Genomic DNA, 25604 nt, shown 5'->3' with positions numbered 1-25604 from the left:
CCGCCAGCACTCGGCCGTGGCAGGAGTAAACGCACGCAGGCCGATTCCAGGGCACGCCACTCCATAACTGTGGACAGCGGTCGTAGATCTCCAGATATGGTTTGACCTAAAAGGGGAGGCAGGCCTCTTCAGCCCGGTTAAGCAAACTGCATAGGAGAAGGACACTCCGATATAAAACCTATGACCCAAGGACCTCACTGCCACGTCCCAGCTTGCTTGGCCACGGCACACGAACCATGGGTGTAAAGGGTGGGGCCAGTACTGCACACACTGCACTCCACCTAAAAGCTCCTTTGAGTAGGCCTGAGGACATGTCCACGTCCTCCCCCTCAAAAGCAGACGTGGACATACCCCTCCATAAATCTTCGTCCGTGAATCCAAGGCAAAGAAAAGAAGAAAAGAAAGAAAAAAAGAAAAGAAATATGATGTTTTGCAGCAACTTTACAATGCAAATATTGCTATAAATTTATAAAAAATAAATACATTAATGCAAATAAGAGGAAGTGAGGTTTGGTCTGTGGTTCATTAACCATTCATAAACCTGATGGCAGAGGGGAAGAAAGTGTTTTTGTACTTCTGTGTGCTTGTCAGACTCCTGTACCTCCTTCCGGATGGTAGCAGTGTGAAGAGAGCATGCCTGGGTGGTGAGGGACCTTGAGGATAGAGGCTGTTTCCTTTAGGCACTGTCTCTCATAGTAGTCCTTGATGGAGTGAATACTAATGCCATGAAGGTGCTGGCTGATTTCACAACTCTCTGTTCTCTTGTCCTGTCCTGTGCGTTGGCAGGAACCATTCACTACAGTCCACCTGGAGAAATTTACAAAAATCTTTGGACATATACCAAATCTCCTGAAACTCCTCATAATGTATAGATGTTGGTGAGTTTTCTGTACGATTGCATCAATATGGAAGCCCCAGGATAGATCTTCAGAGATGTTAACACCCAAATATTTGAAGTTACTGAAGACTCCTCGATGAAGACTGGTTTGTGTTCTCCTGATTTCCCCCTCCTGAAGTCAACAATCAGTTCCTTAGTTTTGCTAATGTTGATGCCAGGTTGTTGCTTTGACACCTCCCGAACAGGTGATCTATCTCATTCCTGTAGACTTCCTCATTGCCGTCTGTGATTCTGCTGACGACCTTAGCGTCATTGGCAAATTTGTCAATGGCATTTGAATTATGAGTAGCCTCACAGTCATGGGTGTAGAGAGAGTAGAGCAGTGGGCTAAGCAACATGTATAGGCCCAGGATTGGAACTTGTTGACCAGTACTATGATGGTATTGAAAGCTGAGCTAAAAAGTAGCCTGATGTACATATTATAGTTGTCTAGGTGATCCAGGGTTGAGTGGAGATCCAGTGAGATTACATCTGCTGTGGAATGATTATGATTGCAGGGGAATTGCAGTGGGCCCATATCTCTACTGTTAATTCTGCCCATGACCAACCTGTCAAAGCATTTAATCACAGTCGATGTGAGTGCCACTGGATGACTGTCATTGAGGCAACTCACTCTGCTCGTCTTGGGCCCCGGTGTGATGCTCTTTTGAGGCAGGTGGTAACCTCAATCTGAAGCAATGTGAGAATGAAAATGTCCTTGAACACCGCAGCTAGTTAGCTGGCACAGATTTTCAGTACCCTGCCAGGTAAGCCATCAGGGCCTAATGCCATGTGAGAGTTCACCATCTTGAAGAATGCTCTGATGTTGGCCTCAGAGACAGATATCACAAGGTTGACAGCTTCTCCAGATATTCTCATTCATACCATTCTGTTCTCATTTTCAAAGCGAGCATAAAATGTGTTTATTTCATTGGGTAATGAAGCATCACAGCCACTTATGATGTTAGGCTTTGCCTTGTACGATCTTAAGGCTTGCAATCCCTGCCATTGCTGGCAGGTATCCGACTCTCTCTCTAGTTTCCCTCAGAATTGTCTCTTTTCTGCTGTGATAGCCTTCTGAGGTCATATCTGGACTTCCTGTAGAGTGCCGTGGTTGACAGGGTGAGCCTAGTGGTTAGCGCAATGCTGTTAATGTCAACGATTGGGATAAAATCCTGTGCTGTTTGTATATTCTCCCCGTGTCTATGTGGATTTTCCCCAGGGACTCTGGTTTCCTCCCACCCTTATAAATGTACAGGAGATTGTAGTGAATTGGGTGGATTTGGGTGGCGCAGGCTTGTGGGCCGAATTGGCCTGTTTCTGTGCTGTATGTCTACATTTTTTTAAAAATCTGGATCTTTAGACTTAATCTCCATGAACCTTGGCCTCAGCAGGTTGTGAATCTTTTGATTCATCCATGGCTTCTGTTTTAGTTACTCATGATGTCTGCATGTGGGCATGAACTCATCCATGCAGGTCTTCATGAAGTGGATGTCAGCCATGACATAGTCATTCAAGTCTGAAGATGAGTCCTTGATTGTAGTCCAGTCCACCAATTTAAAGCAGTCCTGCAGGTGCTCCTCCACCTCCCTTGACCATACTTTTGCTGTCTTCACCACTGGTGCTGTAGTCCTCAGTCTCTGCTTGTACGCCGGGAGTTGAAATACAGCCAGGTGATCAGACTTGCCAAAGTACAGAGTACAGTCAGGGGATGACATCTTAGACTTTCTTCATGTTAGTGTAGCAGTGTTCAAGTATGTTGGCTCTTTTGGGTTCACTGGTAACGTGTTGATGATAGTTTGTTAGAGATTTAAGTTTGACCAGTATGAAGTCCCCTACAATGAGTGGGAAGGCATCAGCATGTGCTATCTCATGGCTGCTGATCACAGTCTCAGCTCCTCCAATACCAGCCAGATATTAGCCTGGGGTGGAATGTATACAGCACAGCTGATGTCAAGGGGGAGCATTCCCCCCCCCATGAGTTATTGTGCCCCTCCCACCCGCAGCACTAGCATCTCTAGCTTCACTAGTGTCTTTAGTCTTTACATGGTATAAGCAGTGCATTTGTTATGTCGGAGGGAGAAGTGTGATGATGGCACACAGAGGTGGTTCATGGCAGGGCGTCTCACCCCCCCCCAAGAAAGTATTCAAACATCAGATTGTTCCCCCCCCCCCGTGGTTGTTAACCTAATGCCCCCCAATTAGACTTGTTCTGACACCGACCCTAGTACACAGCGACCAAGACGATGGCGGTGAAAACCTCGGCAGATAGAATGGATGGTACTTGATTGCCAGATTTTCCAGGTCGAGGGAGCAGGACCTGGGATGTATCCATCACGTTTGTGCACCTCGATGATCCAAACGATGCCTGCTCTTGTTTTTCCTGATGCCGGTGTCTGGTCTGTCCAGAATGCCCATGTTCAGTCATATTCACCTACACTGCTCTGAACTAGATTTCTACAACATAGATACAGGCCTTTTGGCCCATCAAGCACCCATTTAACCACACACAAATCCCATTTTATTTTCCTTGTATTGATGTTGCTTGTTTATTCACAGCTTTTACTCACCACACTCCCTTTGAAATTGAGCTATTTATTGGTCCAATGCTCCAACTAATCTTATTCTGTCTTCATTTCCTGTGCTCTTAAATCCATCTCTGTACCTCCACTTGGCATGTTTGAGCTGTGAAGGTCAATGTTAGCACCAAAGTCACTCTCAGCTTCTTAATCACACAACCATTCCAGATTTCTGGTGCCAAATGTTTGCATTTCTCACAACTTGCAGCACACAGATGCTTAAGGGAAGAGGAAGGTCACCATACTCAAGGACAGGAGGTTTCATTTTATTACTCCTCATAGGAGCAAGATGGTAGACATCTATGTTGTCCTGGCATTTAAACATTACAGATGTACATTCACATCTTGGCAACCTCCAAGTAAGACCCCATGGTCTCCATGCTCAAAGACTGTGCCTTGTGTAGCCACTCTACCTCAACCTGGCCAGGTTTCCTCTGATCTGAGGACAATTTTGCCACTCCTCTTCCTTTTATTACAGCATTCATTCATTCAGTCAGTCAGTCACAAAACTGCCTTAAGAATGGACTTTAACCTGCTGGTTCGTGTGGAACACATCAATAGAGATATGGCCATTTCAATATATCATAATCCAAGAAAACACAAAAATGACGTGTATGAACCTTGCACCTTTAGACCTCACTGCTTCTGCACCTGGTGTTCAACAATACTCTCTTAATGTACTTTAAAGGAATTATCCAATTTCTAGCTCAGAATATTAACTGAAATTAAGTAAGGAATTATGATGCTCCTCTTTGAAATTTTGAGTGGTGGACTTTTTATCTCATCTGATGCAACATCAGATGTTTATCCTGAGCTTAAACGTTAAAGCACCCTTTTCCTGAACAAGCTACATTTCTGACTTACTTGTGGTAAGGTAGGTGTTCATTCTTGACTCTTTCCCAACTTGGCACTGATTCTTCACTGGATGAGCACACCTTTAAGTATCATTAAGGGGCAATTTAATTGTATCCTTTCTGATTAGATTGCAACTTCAGCCACAAAGCTGAACAGACAAATTCAAGGCTAATCCATCATGTTGAGTTCCCCAGCTGAAGTTACAGGAATGTGTTGTTGCATTAAGCAACAATGATAAATATCAAAATTTGCATTTTGATCATCTTTCTAGGGCCATGAGTCATAAGGCAAAACTGCATGAACATTTCAGGAACTGCAACGGTGGAACATTATTGGAAACCCATCCTTGTTATGACGCAAAGCAGCCCTGACTTTGGCTGACAATGTGCTAAATTTGTTAATGAGGGCTAACTCTCAATAAAGGCTCCTCCCAGAAGCTTCTTAATGAGGCTGCTGTCCCAACGGGACTCACATTTCCTTCATCATCTCTCTCCCTCTCTCTCTCTCTCTCAGGCTTTCAAATTGTCACAGCATTAATGAGATGTATTTGCTGGGGTTAGTTGTGGGGTAAGACAAAAAGGCGTTCTCCCAGGGAAAAGGGAGCAATGTGAAATAGAATGTTTGACGCAGTGCCAGCTCTCATGCACCAATAATAATGGTCTCTGTCATCTTTGATAAAGTCACAAATCGATCACAATACAATTTTAGGAGCTTTCTGTATGGAAGAAGTGATGAAAATTTACTCTTAATTGGAGAAACTTCAGCCAGAGAGAAACAGTGCTGTTCAGGAATCTAATGACTCTTCAGCGTGAGGATAAGCGTGCGTGCATGTGTGTATTTCAGTGTTTGAAGCAGAGACCATGAAGGCTATATTCAATTTTCATTTTATTTCATACCCCGATAAAACTTGATCATTTCATTGTTTCCCTTTCAATATTTTATTAGATTTTATATAAGATAAGCGTATACAGAGCCGTTGTTATACCCACACTCCTGTTCGGCTCCGAATCATGGGTCCTCTACCGGCATCATCTAGGGCTCCTAGAATGCTTCCACCAGCGTTGTCTCCGCTCCATCCTCAACATTCATTGGAGCGCCTTCATCCCTAACGTTGAAGTACTCGAGATGGCAGAGGTCGACAGCATCGAGTCCACGCTGCTGAAGATCCAGCTGCGCTGGGTGGGTCACGTCTCCAGAATGGAGGACCATCGCCTTCCCAAGATTGTGTTATATGGCGAGCTCTCCACTGGCCACCGTGACAGAGGTGCACCAAAGAAGAGGTACAAGGACTGCCTAAAGAAATCTCTTGGTGCCTGCCACATTGACCACCGCCAGTGGGTTGATCTCGCCTCAAATCGTGCATCTTGGTGCCTCACAGTTCGGCGGGCAGCAACCTCCTTTGAAAAAGACCGCAGAGCCCACCTCACTGACAAAAGACAAAGGAGGAAAAACCCAACACCCAACCCCAACCAACCAATTTTCCCCTGCAACCGCTGCAACCGTGTCTGCCTGTCCCGCATCGGACTTGTCAGCTACAAACGAGCCTGCAGCTGATGTGGACATTTACCCCCTCCATAAATCTTCGTCCGCGAAACCAAGCCAAAGAAGAAGAAGAGACATGCAAAAAAAGTGGTGGTTAACAATGAAATAACTATAACAAAAAAAAAATCATTAGGCAGCAGTATTAATTCAAAGATAGAGAAGAAAAACAAAAACAAAAATATTTATTTTATTCCAAACCCACACCATTCGAAATTTGCATGGCTAATATGAAGTCAAAAATAAAAAGAAACACAAATCCATGAGAACCACAGATTACTTAATTATCGTGACCATTAAAGGTTAAGAAAATAATTCAAAAAGGACCCCCAAAGATTTGAAAATTTTAAATTTAAAACACTTGTTGAACATCTAATTTTCTCCAAAGTTAAGTATGACATCAAATCATGTAATCAATGACTATGAGTGGGCAGGGCATCATCTTTCCATTTGATCAAAATAACGTGACTTGCTATATGAGAGGCTAAAATATGACGATGAGATTTCACTACCTTCTGTTCAAAAATCTCAAACAAGGCTATGAAAGATCTGGTGTTAGGTCTATATTAATAATTGTTGATACATTGCAGAAGACCTCTTCCCAGTATTTAACAAGGGTCAAACAAGACCAGAACATATGAATTAGTGAACTGTCTGCATTCTTGTATCTGTTACAATAAGAGATAATATTAAAATAAATACAAGCTAATTTAACTTTTGACATGTAAGCTCTACGCACAACTTTAATTTGCAATAATGAGTTACAGGTACATAAAGATAATGTGTTAGCAATTTAAAAATCGAGTTTCAAGAGACTTCAGAGATTGAAAGATGGAGATCCTGCTCCCATTTCTTTTTCATTTTATCCAATGAAGCTTGCTTTGATTTCATATGGAAAAGATATTAGCCCTTTCTAAGATGATTGTAAATTGTCTCCTTTAAATTGATAACAGGAGCTTGAAAAAGGTTTAATATTTGAGAATGCATAAAGTCCATAATCTGCAAGTACCAAAAAAAATCATTTCATTGCAGAATATTTATTATTTGGCATTTTTTTTTGTGTGCGGTGTGGAATCAGGTTTTCCAGTCCCCGGTCGACATAGTGGTTAGTGATCGGGAATCGACTGGGGCTCGAGTCCCACACTGTCTGTAATGAGTTTGTACGTCTTCCCTGTGTCTGTGTTGGTTTTCTCCGGGGCCTCCGGTTTCCTCCCACCATTCAAAAATGTACTGGGGGTGTAGGTTAATGAGGTGCAAATTTGGGTGGCATGGGCTCCTGGGTCGATATGGCCTGTAACCGTACTGTGTGTTTACATTTTTAAAATATACTGAGCAGGAGGTTGATTTAAAATGATCTTGCTAAATCTTTTTTTTAAATCAGAGTTTTGAAGCTGAGATAGCATTCATGGGAAATATAATGCTTGTCAGTTATTCTTCACTAGTCTTACATATGATCTTATGAAGGAGGTTCATTTTAAAATTCCTTGACCGAGGGCTCTGAGCCCAAGATCGCGACACCTAGGTTCGGCATTACCTAAGAGGGGTTGCAGACTCTGGAAAGCAGAGAATTGGAGCAAGGCACCGGGAGACCACCTACTATTTTGAGAAGGAGAAGTAGGAGAGATGACCCATGGGATGGTGACCACAGCAGAGACCCAGTGAGGGATTCTGAGATTGATGAACACATGGGCGGCGGGCTGTTGGTGGCTCAAGGTCAGGTACCCATGCAGGCTGCTAGCGACTGTGATCAAGGGACTCGCGCCAGGCAGCGGTCTGCTGGAGACTGGCTGAAGGGGTACCTTCAGCTAGTCTCGAGCCAGCTGTTGGAACTGAGATTCAAGAGGGTGCCGAGGGCACTGAGGTCTTAATTGTGTCAGAGGTTTCAGTCTGGAGTTTGGATTGGTGATGATTTGGGCTAAAGTCTGTGTGGCTGTGGGAGCACTGGAGGTGAATCCAGTGGACGAGTGACTTTTGCTTCTAATTCTCCGACTGTTAGGAGCACCAGGCAATTTCTAGTGATGGCAAATTTGTTTGCCTTACAGTAGACTAAAAGAAGTTTTGTGTAATATCACATTTTCTGTTTGATTACAATAAATCTTGATTCTTTAAGTTGGTTGAATAGGAAACTCGATTGTAAACTCTCATTTCATTGTAAGATTAATCCCTGTTAATTATCAGATTATTTTTGTATCTTTTCCTTGCTGATGAAGAACTTACTGACAGGATGCAGTGTGACAGAAAACATCTATTAGTTGTCTGTTTCCAGTTCCTGTTAGCTTTTTTAAAAATAAGATAATATAATAGTTTGTTTGTTTTGCAAGTGGAGATTGTCCATATTCAAATCTACAATTTATTGCTAATAAGTCTGAGGATATTCTGGATTAAGATTGAAGTCGTTCAACTAAAAATGAGGAGGGAATAATGTTTATTTGTTTCGGTAAGTTGGATGAAAGATCAATATGGACTCATACAGCATGGTCCAGGCTGTTCAGTCCAGCATGTCCATGCTGACCAAGTGGGTATTCTGGGCTAGTCCTATTTGGTCTGTATTCTTCTAAGCCTTTCCTACCCATATGTCTGCACAAAACCCACCAGGAATTATACTTGTCCATCTCAAGCAGACCACAACTGAGGTTAGTGATAGGGTGTTCCTTGAGGCCTAGCATGTTCAGGTTGCCTCTGGGCAGCATTATACCCAATCTCGTCAAAGCCTTGAAAAGTGACAAATGGTGGTAGAAGTGCCATATGAATCCGGAAAGTAAATGATGATTGTGATAGTACAGATCTATCACCAATGTACATAGTGTATATAGTTACAGTATCTAGACTGCTTACAGCGATTGGCTGAGAGCTAAGCCACGCCTACTGTCTGGGCCTTAAAGGGTTGTGTACCTAGCCAGGTCGGATCATTCCGGACTGGTCGGCCACCTGTGAAGAGCTCCTGTCTTTTGATAATAAAAGCCTTGGTTTGGATCAACAAGTCTTTGATTCTTTCGACGAGCTCTACAATGATCGAGGCCAGGAAATAAAGATTGGATTTAAATCATCCGGCTGTTTGGAATCTTGTTAGAGGCACAGTTCTCATGAGGAGCTGCTACTTGGAGATCAAGGATAAGGGTATATGCGGGTAGTCCTCAACTTCTGACCTACGTAAGTTACGTCCACCTGCATATATGACCAATTTTTTTTTTAATTGCTGTACAAGTATATATTTTGTATTAAAAGTACTGTATACAGTGGTCCCCACTCCCGCGGCAGCCCGAGGTCACTGCTTCCCATGGCAGCCTGAGGACCTCGTTCCATGCAGCAGCCCGAAGACCCCATCCGCGCGGCAGCCCGAGGTCCCCGCTTCCCACGGCAGCTTGAGGTCACGGCTTCCCGCAGCAGCCCGAGGTCCCCAAGTTACGACCAACCCGTCGGCCCCAATTACTGTCATCAGTCGGGGACTACCTGTTATAAGCTGTGTGCTATGCAAGACCAAAGTAGTGGCGATCAGCTGATTTATATCTTGATCTTGTGTTTTGAAGACAAATGGAAATGAATTGATCAAACAATTTGACATGCCTTCAACGTCATTTCATTGACAATGATGTTGGCAAGATTCAAAATGCATTCACGTTCAATAGCAGAGTTTTCTGACGTTATCATTCCTTCAGAATTGATTCACGAAATCCGTTTTAGCCACATATCATCAGTAGTGTCAATTGTTTTAAAGACAAAATACGAGCTACTATTCAACTGGGGATGTTCTCCAAATGATCTCACTAAAGGTTATTACATTAAGTGCATGACCTTGAATTTGATTCATTGAACATTTTGAGCTATTTTTACTTAACAGCTGTTCAATTGTAATGAGGTATCCTGAGAAATCACTGAAAGGGCACCGTTATCCTGGCAGAGTTGCTTACATTGTTTTTATCATACATCAGGGACCATTTTATTTTCATTCTTTAATTGAGTAAGGATGATGTGGGTAGCATCCCCTGTCCATAGCTTCAAGACATTGAGAAGTTGGTTGTGAGTTGCTGCCTTTGACCATTGTATCCACGTGTGTCCCTGGTCAACGTCATCTGAGAAGACGTGCCCATTTCCTTCTGTATGCTGATTTGGACTAGCTCATCTCTCATGATCTCTTCATGGTCCCCAAACTGACAAACCACTTGTTCAGCAAAAACATTGGATCAATTCCACAAAACTTTGCAAAGATATTCACACAAACTCTATTCCTTGCTCTCTCTCTCTCTCTCTCTCTCACACTCTCTCTCTCTCTCTCTCTCTCTCTCTCCCCATTGCAATTTACCAGAAGCTGAAAAGATTATTCACAACCTTGCTTTGGAAATCTTGTTATTGCTTAGACACCATGAATAATATTATTAGCCTTGTACTATAGTTAATTTAGTTAATTAGCTGAAGTTAAATTGCTCAGCTCCTGTCATGATTTTTGAACTTGGGTCTCCTGACGATTAATCCAGAACTCCCAATTACCAGAATTATATGATTACAATTAAGCTTTTCTCATATTACCTGCCCCATACCAAGATACATGAGCCCCATCAGTTCCTTTATAAAGATGTTGCTCATCTATAGTTTTAAACTATTATGGAGATGAACATAAGAAAGAGGAGTAAGTGAGATATGGTCTTTTTGAAGAAATCACAATTTCTACATCAGTTATCGTTTGTTTGGTTTCATGTCTCTTTAACGTTATCGATATTTTTTGGTTAGCCTGATCCACATTTTAATGGGTCTTTAATTACAGGTTTTGGTTTACAGCTAAAATCTATTTTTGGATGTATGGGACAATCAACTGGAATTTTTCCATTTATTTTGCATAATTCGCCGAACTGAGAATGAGGTCTTTTGCTTGGTGTTCATCTCCTCCTGTTCAAATATTTTGGGAGAAAAACTAGCTGAGATTTCAAGCTGAAACCCCTCGGCAGGACTGATAAAGAGTTTTGGCTCAAAACTGTGACCATTCCATTTCTCTTACTGATGCTTGACCTGCGGAGTTGCTCCAGAAAATTGGTCAGGGAACTGAGTACAAGAAGAAGGAAATCATGTTGCAGCTATATAAAACTTTGTTTCAGATGCACTGTGTGCAATTCTGGTTGCCCCCTTCAGGAAGGATGCGGAGGCTTTGGAAAGGGTCAAGAAGCAATTTACCAGGATGTTGCCTGGATTAGAGAGTATGAGCTGTAAGGAGAGGTTGAGAAAACTTGGGTTGCTTTATCTGGACTATCCAAGGCTGAGGGAAAACCCCATATAAAAATATGAGAGGCACAGATAGAGTAAATAGAATCATTGCCCCAGGGTAAAATTGTTAAATACTGAAGTACATGCATTTAGGTTGAAGGGAGGAATTTTTGGGGGAAATGTGGGGCAAGCATTTTCTTTTAATACAGAGAGTGGTAGATTCCTGGAAATGGCTTGCTATAGGGAAGTGGTGTATGCAGACATTAAAATAGCATTTAAAAAGTTTCCAAGTAGCTTCATCAATATGCAGGAAATGGTGAGGTATGGATCATGTGTAGGTTGAGATATTCAGTTTAATTTGGTATCTTATTTGGCACAAACTTTATGGGCCCAAGGCACTGTTAACTGCATCTTATGGAAAAACTCTACCAAATTCTAACATTTATTATCATGTTCCCTAGCTACTATTCTGTCAACTCTTCAAAATATTTAGCTTGCTTAACCAGCTATGACCTACCATCTGCAGATTTAAGAAATATTTTGCTGTTCCCTGTTCAGTGTTTTTTGCTAACCCTATTCTGATCCAGGATATGATCAAATCTGGAGCCAATTTTCTGGATACCCATCCTGTCAAACATATGTCAGAGTGAGGCTCTGAATTAGACAGCAGCTCAGCCATGCTGATCCATGGAGATTAAGGATGGATCCGTCAGCTGGAGACATGCTCACTTTGGAATATATCCATGAACTCCTACATTTTGCAATTCAAGGCATAGCCTGCTTTGCATATCTAAATATAGCTTATTTTTCATCCTGGAGTCTTTTAAGTTAAATGGGCAAGTTTGCTCTTGGCTGCAAAGCATTTGGCACCATGATAAATATTTACTGTTGTAAGTTTACATGAATAATTTTCAGTATTTATGGCAAGTATTTACAGTACCTCTATTCAGAATTCCTATTCTCATTACGTTCAAAGCATCACATTCTTTGTCAGAAATAGTTCGCATGAATTGATGCCTGCAATCACTTGAAAAAAATGACAACTTACAGTCTTGGATGGAGTTGTATCTCTTCATTCAGATGATAGCTTCAGAAATAGAAACAAAAATTACACCCCTTGTACCTGTTCTGCCATGCAATTAAATCATGACTGATCATTTACCTCCGCAGCACCTTGCTACACTTGGCCCTGACCCCATCGCCCTTAATTCCATCAGTTCTCAACGTCTAAAAATAAAATTCGACAATCACTTGTCCCCACTCCCCACCCACAATTATGGATTTCAAAGCCTTATGGTTCTTTACTGCAATTATCCTGTGAACTTGCACTGAATTTAAAAAAAGAGGTGAAAAACTAAAAGAGCAGCACTCTGGAATTGTTCAAAGTTTAGGGGAGGGGGGTATCATTGGTTATCATCAATCTAAGTTAACAATCCTTCTATTCCATTTGATCAATAAATTCCTTTTCAGCTTTCTGACAATATTTGTCAAAATTCTGCTCTTTGGGTTAGAAGTAGGTTAATCTGTTGATCATCTGAAAAAAAAATCATGATCCAAAAACTCAATAATATATTTGGTACCCGACATATGTCTGTGCTCTGTTCTGCTCGACCGGTCGGATCTTGAAATGGACTTAACTCGGGTTAACCTCGGGTCTCCTGCAGTCAGGTACGTGCTGTGGTGTTTGGCTGCTATTTAAGTATTTGGGGTTTTTTTGGGTCATATCTATGGATGGCTGTAAGACTCATTAGTCGTAAGTCAGAGGTGACCTGTAAAATGAAAAAATATATTGTTAGAAAATGCAACAAACATAATTTGCATCTTTGTATAAAAAGGCATGATAGGCCTTGAGTACATACATGATGGATTAAGAGTGTAGATAAATTATTCCAAGATAGTCTTGTCGAGTTGTGTCTGAACCTTAATTTTTGTGTGAAGGCTATTTTGGAAACATGAGCATTTTGACATCCATTGTTACTCATGACTTTTGATGTCCTGAAAGGTATTTAGATTAGTAATAAATAAAGGAATGATTGTTGGCAACATCTTAGTGATGGAAATAATAAATATCTCAGTATTTGCATGGAAATTGTTCCATTAATGAGGTATTTAATTCAGTTCCTCTCAAAAAATTATTCTGCATGAATTTAATTTCCATCTGATTTCAACATGAGCTGGATCTGAAGCAGCTTCTTCTCCCTCCAGAAGATGACACATCTTTTCATTGCAGAGAGGTGCCGTTCTCAGATAATTTCCAGTGATCTAGTTTTCATTTTCATTCTCCTACCAGTCTTGATACAGCACCAAAAGGTGACATAATCTCATATTAACAGGTGTCTATTGACGGATATCTACAACTTGATCCTTTTCAGTTCTGAAAACACCAAATGACCCTCTTTCGGTTGTATTTCTGGCTGAATTCACATAATAAAATATGTTATGTATAAAGTAGTTTATTTTCCCCCCTCAAGTTTGAAAGGGTCCTCCACATCACTGCAATTTTTCAGTAATATTTCTTCGTTTCAGTGTTAAAATTACACATTGTCATTTGTAATCTTTCAATTACGAGCAAAGTAGAACAAAATGACATTTATTAAAAAACTAACTTTGAAAATGTTATACATTCTTTTCCAGTTTATTAAATAATTATTTGGTTATGCCACTGAAAAATATATCCAATGGCTTAAAAATCTTTGTGGTTTCTGACACTGAGTCATGCATAAAATCTTTTTGTTAAATTAACACAACTTCACTCCATTACAATTCTTTATCATGTAAAGGCACAGGGATTAATTGATGTTCACATTCTGCTTACTTCTTTCTCTTGAACACTTTCCCTCACACAGAATGACACTAACTCCTTTGTTCCCACAACTCCCGGGACACTCTGTCACCACCACTCCCCAGGCACCACACACACACACACACACCCACACACACACACACACACACACCCACACACACACACACACACACACACACACACACACACACACCTCTGAGATGAGACAGATACTGGAGGCTCTGAGATGAGACAGATACTGGAGGCTGTGGTTTGGAATAATTTGTTTTAAAATATTTTTTAAATTTAATAGAAAAAACCTTCATACATGGTGTTCTAATTAATGACATAAATCGAATCATATCATACACATCACAAGAAAATTGTAAATTAGAGTATAACCATAATTATTTACTTAACATCCCATTCAAAACATTAAATTCTACAATTATATTCCTCATAATATAGCCAAAATTAATGTTGAATAGAAAATTGTTAAGATTCCCTTTTATAAAAAGATTTTAAACTTCTTGGGTATTTTTTTGTTTTATCCCATGATATGATCAATATTTATAATCCAGTTAAACCCATTTTTACTTAGTTTATCTCTACCTCAAAAAGAAAAGAGAAAAAACCCTAATAATCCAACCCCTCCCTCTAAACATGGTTAACCTGTATAAATTATATCGATTGAATTAAATAACAACTTTTGGATACCAGGCTGGGAGTTATTATTCATGTTGTAATAATAATCCATGACTGGGCCCCACATCTTATCCAAACCAAACTTTCCATCTTTGATGTTTATATCTAATTTTTTCCCAATCTTAGGTAAGACGTGATATCATGAAATCATTGAATTTGAGTAGGTGAAGTGTTATCTTTCCATTTCATCAGAATTGCTCGGAGAGCTATCGGCGAGGTAAAAGCTAAGGTTTTCTTTTGGGTTGAAGTCAAGGATATATATCATCTTCTTGAAGGAAAAAAAAACAAATAAAGCAATTAAAGGACATGGTTCTAATTTGATCTTAACAATCACTGATAAAGTTTGGAAAATATTTTGTCTAGAATAATCCTAAGGCTAAGAATGAGAATGATCTTGGCTTCAAGTACTGTCTGTGTCTGAATCTAAATTTGTGGACACAATAAGGTCTGCCTTCTTTTAGGATAGCTTATTTAGACCATACTCCTCAGTGAAACTCAGATGTGAGATTAGTTCCTGCAAACCTTGGTTGATATGGTCTACGGGATCCCTTTCTTTTTTGTGCCAATACCTCTAAAGTCTATGTTGTATTTCTGTGCATCCAATCACAGGACTGTTAGGTCCAAATCACTTTTGACTTGAAGTAAATTTTGAGTGTGGAAATACAACAGAAGATGAGTGAAAATGCAGTCTCAAATATGAGCTTCTGTAAACAATAAGGCCACAATGGGCTCTGCAGAAGTCTGGAAATGGATATTAGCTTTAGAGAAAAACATTAATAAAACATTTATTGGTCTAAATAAGCAATGACATCATAAACTGTCAACAGTTATTTTTCTTGGGCAGGAAGAGTGAATAGGGATTCGTATCAAATAGTTTACCTGACCTCTCAGCATATCCTGCCTAGTTGGTTGAAGGAAGTCCAGATTTTCCATGAAGCCGATAGTTTTGAGGCTGTGGCTGCTTCTTTTTGACGACATTCACCAGAGACACTAGTTTCTCTGCACTCAACTCAATTGAATTGTACTCTAACTCTACCCTTGTGAAACAACTGAAGTATTGAGAAAAACCACTGTTGGAAAATGGCATTGTAAAACTAAAAATAGACTTTGCATCTTTATTGGTGTCTCTGAGGCTGGTGAGAATCCAAACGAAATCTGGGTCATGTTTCTTGGGTGATTAAAACTTACTTTACGTTTTCCTTCAAGTGGCACAGTTGACGTAACGGTCAGCCCAGCGTCTGTACAGCGCCAGCGTTGTCTGTAAGGAGTTTGAACGTTCTTCGTGTCTGTGTGGGTTTTTGCCGAGGGCTCCAGTTTGTTTCCACCATTCGAAATGGATCGGGAGATTAGGTTAATTGGGTGTAAATTGGGCAGCACGGATTCATGGGCCAAAATGGCCTGTTACTATGCTATATGTCTACATGTAATTTTTTAAAAAGTTATTCCACTATTTTTCAGCTCAATAATGATCAATTTCTTGGCATTGCTGCAGATGATAAACAATTGAATTTTAGCCACATTTTATTTAAATAAGTTGACACCTCACATTAACAAATTTTTAATTTAAAAAAAAATTATTTGACATACAGCACGGTAACAGAGCATTTTGGGCTTCAAGTCTGTGGCCCCTAATTTACACACAATTATAGCCTACACCCGTGGTACATTTTGAAAGGTATAAAGGATATTCTCACATTTTCATTGACGTGACAAATTAATTATTTCTCATATATCTATGTGCTATTGTACATGAAACTATCCTGACAAGATGCTCTAAGAGAAAACTAACAGCATTTCTAATGGATATCTGAGGATAAATATTTTGCTGCCTTTTGCACAGTGACTAACAATGTGAAAGTGGAAGAGAGCGATAGCAAGTGTAAGAGAGAGATAGATTTATTCTTTTTCCATATTTGAATGGATTTTAAAGAAATAGTAAAATAAGTAGAAATCATTGAGCAAAAGAAATATATAAAATGGAATATATAGGACAAAACGAGTTATATAAGAAAAATAAAACTATTATATATAGACTCAATAACAGTCAAACAGAAAAAAAATTAGTAAACACTTAAACAATTACAACATATGGCTAATTGAAAAAGATTTTTTTAAAAAAGGAAATATTATTTTGTACTATAAATTCTACCCCTGTCCCTTCTGAAGTTGTCTGGTAAATACATATAATTTCACTACCATAAAAAGAAACCACAAACTCACAAAGCAAGATCGAAGTGATCTTATAAATTACGAAAATAATTAATAAAAGGATCCCATAAACTTAGAAAATTCAAATCTGTTACAATAGAAGAACATCTGATTTTTTTCTTCTCCAAAGTCAGGCATGCCATAGAGTCAGATATATTTGATGCATAAAAATTTGAATCAAAAAATAAAATCAATAGGCTTAATTTTAAACTTAATGAATATTTTGGGTGCAATCCCATATTAGCAGTTTCTCAAACACCACTTAATCGGTTCTTTTCTTGATTGAGGGTTCATTCTTCTGGTTTTATGAATTTCCCATGTGAATTTAGTAGCTTTCTGTACCTTAAACATAGTGAAATCGTGGATCAGCTGAGGAGAAGTGCATTTTTTTCTTCTTTTATTTTTGAGAAAATAAACATTAGTACTGACACAAGTACTTTGAGACTGTCAGAGGAAATATGTCTGTGCTGTATATTAAGTGCAAGTGAGCAAACTGATAAATTATTTCTATTAACCAATTTTAAGAATTTACTGAACTAAAAAATTAATTTGTGGTATCCTTGGGCAAGTCAGCAAAGTTGGCAAATGAGCTACTGTGAGAAATCGAATCTGAATTTGTCATGCATTTCCTTCATGTAAAAATGAAAAGTTGATTAAGTTCCCTTTTGCTGCTTCATCATCTGTTTTGCTGTTTTGTGAGTGCTTTTGTAATTTGAGGAGTGGGATTTTTCCAGATCAAACAGTAGATTTATTCCAGGCAGTTTATGTCTAAAATTAAATGATCTATTTATTTTCATTGATCATTCTCCTACAGGTAGAAGTAGGGGTGGAAATTTGCACTGTTGTCACTCCTGTCCATTCTCAGGTCATCAGAGTCCTGTCCACCCCAAAAAAGTAATTGCCCACCTTCTTACCCTTGATCGCTAGCTTTGCAGGTCATGGCTCTACAAGTAATGTTAAAGTTTTTTTTTGTAAATATGTGATGATTTCTGCCTTTACCACTCTTTTAGTCAATGGGTTCCACACCCCTATCATTCTCTAAGTGAAAAAAGTTTTCCTGCTCCATCCATCCTTTTTACCAAAACCCCTTGATCTACTTGTCTTGATGGAAATAGATCATCCATTAACTGAAGCCTCATAATCTAATGCATCTCAATTAATCCTTCCCTTTGTTTCAATAAACCCAAATTTACTGCAGTCAATGTCACCAAAACTAAGGAGCTGATTGTTGCCTTCAGAAAAGAAAAGCAAGAGGTATACAATCCAGTGATCATTGGTTGGGGTGGGGGGGGGTGTCAGAGGTGGAGAGGGTGAACAAATTTAAGATCTTCGGAGTCACTTTCCTGGACCCAACACACTAACAGCATCATTAAGAAAGCACGTCAGCACCCCTACTTCCTCAGGAGTTTGCAGAGGTTTGGTATGACACCAGAAACCCTGGCAAATTTCGACAGAGGTATGGTGGAAAGTGTGCTGACCGGCTCCATCATGATTTGGTATGGGAATACCAATACCCCTGAGAGTAAAGCCCTCCAAAAGGTAGTGGACACAGCCCAAGACATCACAGGCAAAACCCTCCGCACTATTGAGTACATCTATTGGGGACACTACCGTTGGAGAGCAGCGGCAATCATCAAGATGGCTGCTGCCATCAAGAAAATGGTATAGGTGCCACAAGACTCGCACCACCAGGTTCAGGTACAGCTGCTTCTCCTCTACCATCGGACTCCTCAATAACACACTCAATCAGAGACTCAATTAAGAAATCTTACATGTACAATTTATTACACAGTCACTTGGTTTACATTCCTGACATGTTTACAGTTCTTTTATTTGTTTACATGTTTATTTTTTGCACTAGCAATTAGTGGTAATTCTGCCCACAGGAAAAAGGAATCTCAGGATTATATGTGATGTCATGTATATAGTCTGACAAGAAATCTGAAATCCAATCTTAAGAGCTGCCATATTCCAGTTGTGACAATATTTCTCTCCAGTACTTGTGCATCCTCTCCAGTTCAATCACATTATTTTGCTCATGTGATGACCAGAATGGTACTTTGTGCTCAAGTGGAATGCAGAGTTGAAATTAAATATCATTACCCTTCCATCCTATCAATGCTCGAGTCAGTGGAATATATCACTCTCGCTCTATTTCTCTATTTAAATGTAATGATTACATCGAACCAGACGGGTTTAAGTCTGAATCAGTCCTGAACTCATCATGCCCTTGGTTCTTACATTGGAAAGCCTCCTGAACTGGCAGAATTGCTTTCACTGTTATCATTTAAAAGCCATTAGTTGAGGAACGTGATCTCAATTGACCAGTAATTTTGTGTTTCAAACATGAGCCCTTGCATTGTGAGTTGAGGGCACAAATGATGTGAACTGTTTGGCACTTTCTTGCAAATATCATTTCCTTGCTTGTGATGTATTTCTGCACAGCAAATTCTGTTTTAATATGATTTTGCCAAGCAACAGGGGTAGCAATGGTGACAGGTACAAGAGAATATAAAAAATCCTGAGTGTGGAGACCCTGGGTTCCAGAATCCTGCCCAGAGGTTTGCCAAAATTGCATTTCTCATGAGTGGGTAACTCTCGAGCATAGCTGGACTGTTTAAAAATAGGAAAGGAATCAAAATTAAACTCAATCCCATCCCCATCTAATAGGCAAATGGTCAGGAATCAAGGATATTTACATGTTTTGTTCCTTACTTCACTGAGTCAAGAATCCCAAAGCTATCAATAATACTTAATTGATCTCTTTTTCTTTCTCTCTCTCTCTCTTCCTCTTTTCCCTACTCCTCAATGGGACATCCAGCTGCACTGACTGAGAAATTTGATGGTGTCAAATCTACGTCATTTCATGGCATCTCTCCAGCTGATGGTGGATCCTTCATTTCTAAAGCAATATTTGCATTCGACATGAAGCAACTGATGTGACTCCCAGTGTTTTGGGTTTTTTTTGAAGCCTTAGAGAGAAATGTGCCCGTGTCCATGGAGCTTTGGACTGGGATTGTAAAAAGATGAGTCTCTTTAATTTGCTTCCATATTCATGCTGAAGTATGCACTCCTAAATAACATTGATCTCATCCTTGATTCATCCATCAGTCCTGGATCCTCAAGTTGCCTAATTCACTGGATTCCCACACCGCCGCAATCTATTGATCAAAGGCTCAATTTCAATCAAACCCTATTCTCAAAACACTAATACTTAGCTGGTCAACCAACCACATCCCCTGCTTAATGGATGTCATTTGCTCAAAATTCCCCACCAGGCTCTGAGTGGGAACTGTAGATCATCCCCTCACCTGCCCCTAATTTTGCCCCCATCTTAAAACTGCTCTGTGTCACAGATGCTAAACATTCATTGGTGCACTCCACTCTTTCGAAAGGACACAGTATAACAATGATTCATAGCGCCTTTGGCACTTGGTACAGGTTTGAACTGAATTTTGCTCTCTCAGGCCCACAGCCACAATGGTCAATTTCATGCTGTGCAGCAGGCCAGGCAACCTTTTGCTGCACGTGATAGCCTTGCTGCAATAGCTGCACGTTCTACTTCACATCTGAAAATTGGTTCCATTTAAATCAAAATCAATTAATTTTACAAGGAGATAAAGTAGCTGCAGCCATACATGGAGTAATAGTCGCTGCAGCCATACAGTACATTTAAAATTGCCAAGTGGGATTGAATTTCCAAGCAATTTAACTACCAATGTATATATTTAAAAATAAATTAAAAAAACTAGTCTCTGTATCCAACACATTATCTTCCAGAATTTCCAGCTATTACCTACAGGATCCCACCACCAAGCACATTTTTCCTTCTCTTCCCTGCTCAGCCTTCCACAGGGACACTCCCTCAGTGATTCCCTTGTGCACTCATCATTCCCCACCTATTCCGCCGCCCCCCCCCCCCCACCCCCACCCCCAGTGGCACCTTCCCCTGTGACCACAGGAGATGCAGCACTTGCACCCACACCTCCTCCCTCTTCACGGTCTGGGCCCCAAGCAGGCTTTTCAAGTGAAGCAACAGTTAACTTGTACATCCACAGGACTTGTTTACTGCCTCTGGTACTCCCTTTCTGTCGTTCTCTACATCAGACAGAGCGGTCGCAGATTGGGAGATCACCACTGAGCACCTCCACTTCATCTGCAAGAACAGCGACCTCCCAGTAGCCAAACATTTCAATTCTGATTCACACACCCAGACTCGCATGTCTGTCCATGGCCTTATATGTGATCCCATCCTGATCACCCCACAGATTGGAGGAACACCACCTTATCTTCCATCTGGGCACTCTCCAGCCAGACGGCATTAACGTCGACTTCTCTGCTTTCTGCTAAACCAGCTCGCCCTTTTTGTTCCCCTCCCCCTTTCCTGTCTTTCCAGTTCTCCCCTCCCTTCCCACTTACCCACCCAACCATCCTTACTCTCCCTCATTGCTGCTGTCCCCTCCCTCCTCTCTCCATCTATTATCTCATGCCTTTGTCAGCCCCCCCTCTGCCCCCTACCTTTTTGTTTGGACGTCTGCCGCATTCTCTTATACCTTGATGAAGGGCTCAAGCCCAAAACGGCGGTTATGCATTTTTTTTTTTAACCTTTGCCACGATTTGACCTGCTGATTTTTCTCCAGCATTTTGTGTTATTTAACAGGAAATACACAAGCTCCTGGATGGTATTGAAATTATGATGTTAGGTCTGCTTTGTTCATGAATGAGTGAGACAAACACCAGGCTGAGTCGAAATCAGGGTTCTTTGTTCTTTATTACCGGATTGTAACACTTGCGACTAACCATGTTAGTCGGAGAATGCATTCTGCCGTTATCAGCAAAATGGTGATTTTTTATACCCTTGGATATGTGCTTAGAACATCATCATATCATTACTTGTCCAATGACTAAAACTGTTGCTATCCTTTCCCTGCTAGCTTCCTGCCTCTCAATCCATCAATGTCTCTCTTATCTTGTAAGTACAAGGATGCATTCACATCTTGTTACAGCCCTGCACATTCCCATCTCATGATGTTTTACCTAACAGGAGTACAAGGACACCTCCCCTTCTTGTTACAGCCCTGTACAGGGTAACTCCTTACACATTCCCATCTCATGATGTTTTACCTTACAATGAGCATATGAAAACATTCTAAATGTGATTAATTCTATAGAATTCTGCTATCCTGTCTGACTGCTGTGCAAAGAAGTTGGTTTAATTAACTGTTACATTCTTTGTGTTTACGATTACTTCGTTTCCTGCATTTTAATAGTTCTGCGAGGCATGGCTGGAACTATCGTAGTTTGTGATTGATTTATGTTCCTTTATCAGATGCATCATGTCTCAAAATTTAATGGGACTTATTTCTAAGGTTTGACTAACTAATAGCTTCGCAAGTTTTGCCTCTCATTACCAACTGCCATCTTTTGAGAGATAACGGCTTCAACATCAGATTTTTTTCAGCGAAAGGTGTTGACTTGGTCTGATTTTTTTAAAAATAAAATCATATCTGCTTTCAACCATTCTGCCGGCAAGATCTGAAGAATGCAGAGAAATCGGTTGGAAACATTAATCATCAGAAATGGTGATTTGAAGCTAATTTTGACAAGATTGCATGGATGTAAGGTTTGCAATGTATGATCCATTTAAATGAGACCTGATCCAAATCATAGAAGTGGTAGAACACATAAGGCGGCCATTTGGACCATAGTGTCTGCAGCTGCTCTTTACCAGAATATTTCTGTCATTGAACCCTATACCCTTTCTCCATTGCCTTACGAATTGACATTGGCACATATTCTGAACAGAATGAAGTCTACATCCATCACATCTGCAGGCAGCGCATTCCAAATACCAACAACATGCTGCTTGTTTTTCTTTCCTCATTCAACCCGCAATTATTTTCTTGTTAATTTTATATCTGTCATCTCCAGGGGTGGCATAGTTGTTAGTGCAATGCCTGTACAGTGCCAGCAATCATGACGGGTTCGAGTCCCGTGCTCTGTGTAAGGAGTTTGTATGTTCTCCCCGTGTCTGTGTGGGTTTTCCCCATGGGCTCCGGTTTCCTCCCACCATTTGAAACCTACCAGGACTGTAGGTTAAATTTTAAAAATTAATTTAAATTTAATCATGATCCCGCCACCAAATGGGACATTATCTGTGCTATTGAGAACCTTCGTCATTGTTTATTCTTCCATCAAATCTCCCTTCAGCATTCTGTTTAAAGTAAACAGTCCTCGGCTTTCTAATTGATCCTTGTAATTGTTCCTCATCTCAGGAACTGTTCCCATAGGAGCAGAAAGGTCAAAAGGTAAAGGTTCTATTATTGTCACATAATACTACATTTTAGAATGTAACATAAATGAAATTCTTTAACTTTTTCTACTCTAAGGAAGACAGAGAGTAGCCACTTTGTCAAGCGCCCCTCACAGAAATGAGAACCATCTCTCCCAATTTCAGTAACTCCTCTTCCACCAATGGTTCCTTTTGGCTATCTCCCCTCATCTGGGCAAATAATAGAAATCCCCAATCACTTGTATATTTGTGGGCTGCAGAGGTTTTCAGAAGAATTAGCGTACAGGAATATGTCCAACTTATTTTGGAGGTTTTCAAGGTAACTTTAGGTATTTTCAGTGTATGGCCTTCCTCTATCTGATTAAATGAGTAGCTTTCTCCCTGGTATTGTTCCTTGGGATCAGTTGGGAGAAACACATTAATTTGTGAAGTGATTAGAATGTTGGACTGGGTGGCCAAGGGAAGGAAAGGTTTCCAGAGCCAATGTTCGTGGAAATTGTCTCGATACCACCTGTCCCCACGTGTCTCAGCATGACTTTGCAGGTATAATGTATACCCATCCATGATTGCTAGTAGAATGGGTTATCCAGTGCACAAATAAAATAGCATCATTTGTACTTCAGATCAGCTTTATTTTTAGATGTTGTTCTTATTCTCCTTTTTTATATCTAGTCGAGGAAGATTTTGCTGGATATTTTCCACTTCTAATGTGAAATGTGAATTTTTTGCTCAACATAATCAGGTAATTGCAGGTGGGGTCACCTTGATCAAAGAATTTCTCAGACATTGCTTGAACAAATATATTTAAAGATGTGAAAGAAGTGAGATCAGCTTAGTGAACTGTCACAGACTGGAATATTCAGTTTCTCTCCTCCCAATCTTCCTATTCAGTGGAGCACAGATAAATATATTTCTGCATCAAATAAAGCATGTTGTCACTTTATTATTTTCATTTATAACAGAAAATAATGCTTTTAGATAAATGAGCTTTCCATTGAGAGTCGCAGAAAAGTCACAGAAGCCCATCATGTCGTTTCTCCAAAGAATGGTGAACATGTGTTAGATCTTTCCATTCCAACAGCACATCACACTGAATCTTTGCATTACTGATTATTTAAGCAGCCCTAATGAAATTGCGTGCCTTTTGTTTTCAGTGTATACATGTATATTCAAAAACGTGCAATTCTTATTTGATACTGTGATTGATTTACCTGTGATCTGGAGTATGATTTCAGATCCTTATTAAAGCTGCATAACAGCAGGAAAGCACAATGGCTTGTCTATCTTGATAGTCCAGTCGATCTAGTTAAGTTAAAAAAAAAAATACTATTTTTAATAATACCTGACAAAACTTAAGACTCCATCAAGGACATCTCTATGCGGCAGTGTCTTAAAAAAGCAGTCTCTATCCTCAAAGACCCCCACCACCCAGGCCATGCCCTCTTCGCTCTGCTACCATAGGGAAAAAGGTACAGGAGCCTAAAGGCGAGCACTCAGCGGCACATGGACAGCCTCTTCCCCGCTCCCATCAGATTCCTGCCTTACTTTACATGCACCAGTATTTTTATTTTGTTTTATTTATAGTAATGTTGTAAGATAATTATAATTTGAACGTTTGCTCTATGACGCTGCCACGAAACATCAAGTTTCATGACTTGTTCATGCAATAAATTCTGATTTTGATTCAAAACAGGACTCGTATTTTGTACACATTTCCTGAAGTGTTTATGTTCCATGCAAGGAGATGTTTTTTCTCTAATTCCTCTATTCGACTTGAAGCATTTGCATCTGTGCAAATGCTTCTAGTTTCCATTTCGATGTCCATATAAAATAAATGGAAATGGTATTAAATGGAACCATTTGGTCTTCTAAAATCCTATTAACTCTTATAAACATTATCCACTTTATCTGTGTCCTTTCTCTTTTCACACAATAGTTATTCATTTTCGACTTCTCCTGATGAAAAGCATTATCACCGACCTTTTAGACAAGGCATAGCAGCTCCATTCAGCTTTCTACATCACCTTGATGCTGGCTTTTCTATTCAGTAAACTTGAATCTGTGTCACTGGAATACTGACCTTTCCAAAAAAAATCATAAGGTGCTTTTCTGGCGGGAGGGAGGAGGGGAGAGAAAATGAAATGAAGGGAGTGTTATGTTGTGGATCAACAGTCAGAGGTCTCAGATAGTGTGACCAACGCATAATTCTATATAACAATAATTAAGACACTAATTGATGTATCACCCAGCAGTTAAGAAAAGTATCAGTGTAGAGCTCGACTTTTCATTTGCATCCCTGATCTGACGCTTTGTGCACGAGTCTATGATTTACACCTGCTGTAGATCAGCTATCTCCTATTTACTATCCCAAGAAGCCTGCTGGTGCTAAAGGTAATTGAAGGTAGTGGTGAAAAATAAAATGGAGTTAAAGGACTGGATCCTATGCATACCATTGTAGTCAATCGACTAAAGCAATAACATAAGGCGAGGACCTTGAAACGGACGGTTGAAGTAAGAAACTCTATTTGGCTGCAGAGAAGTGAAGAGGAACAGGGACTAGGACTTTGAGAGGAA

The 25604-nt window shown here is 40.1% G+C and overlaps 1 protein-coding gene and 1 long non-coding RNA gene across 5 annotated transcripts in view; one reads left to right on the top strand and one right to left on the bottom strand.

Annotated features, from left to right (window-relative positions):
* LOC138742142 (CUB and sushi domain-containing protein 2-like) overlaps positions 1-25604 on the top strand; it is a 938722-nt gene that overhangs the window by 764131 nt on the left and 148987 nt on the right. The gene's annotated exons all lie outside the window — the stretch shown is intronic.
* LOC138741552 (uncharacterized) overlaps positions 1-25604 on the bottom strand; it is a 33750-nt gene that overhangs the window by 6982 nt on the left and 1164 nt on the right. Inside the window, exons 2-6 of one of the 4 annotated variants that reach the window (XR_011343568.1) lie at positions 25011-25139; positions 24242-24332; positions 12624-12812; positions 12092-12130; positions 9790-10009 (exon numbers count right to left, since the gene is read on the bottom strand). This is a non-coding gene — a long non-coding RNA (uncharacterized lncRNA). Of the gene's footprint in view, positions 1-9789; positions 10010-12091; positions 12131-12623; positions 12813-23641; positions 23944-24241; positions 24333-25010; positions 25140-25604 lie in introns of those variants that run through there. The other 3 variants (XR_011343570.1, XR_011343571.1, XR_011343569.1) reach the window with 3 other exon arrangements.

Source organism: Narcine bancroftii, chromosome 8 (assembly GCF_036971445.1).
Source record: "Narcine bancroftii isolate sNarBan1 chromosome 8, sNarBan1.hap1, whole genome shotgun sequence".
Lineage (NCBI taxonomy): Eukaryota > Metazoa > Chordata > Chondrichthyes > Torpediniformes > Narcinidae > Narcine > Narcine bancroftii.
The sequence above is the reverse complement of the archived record's forward strand: the minus strand, read 5'-3'. Positions and strand labels throughout refer to the sequence as shown.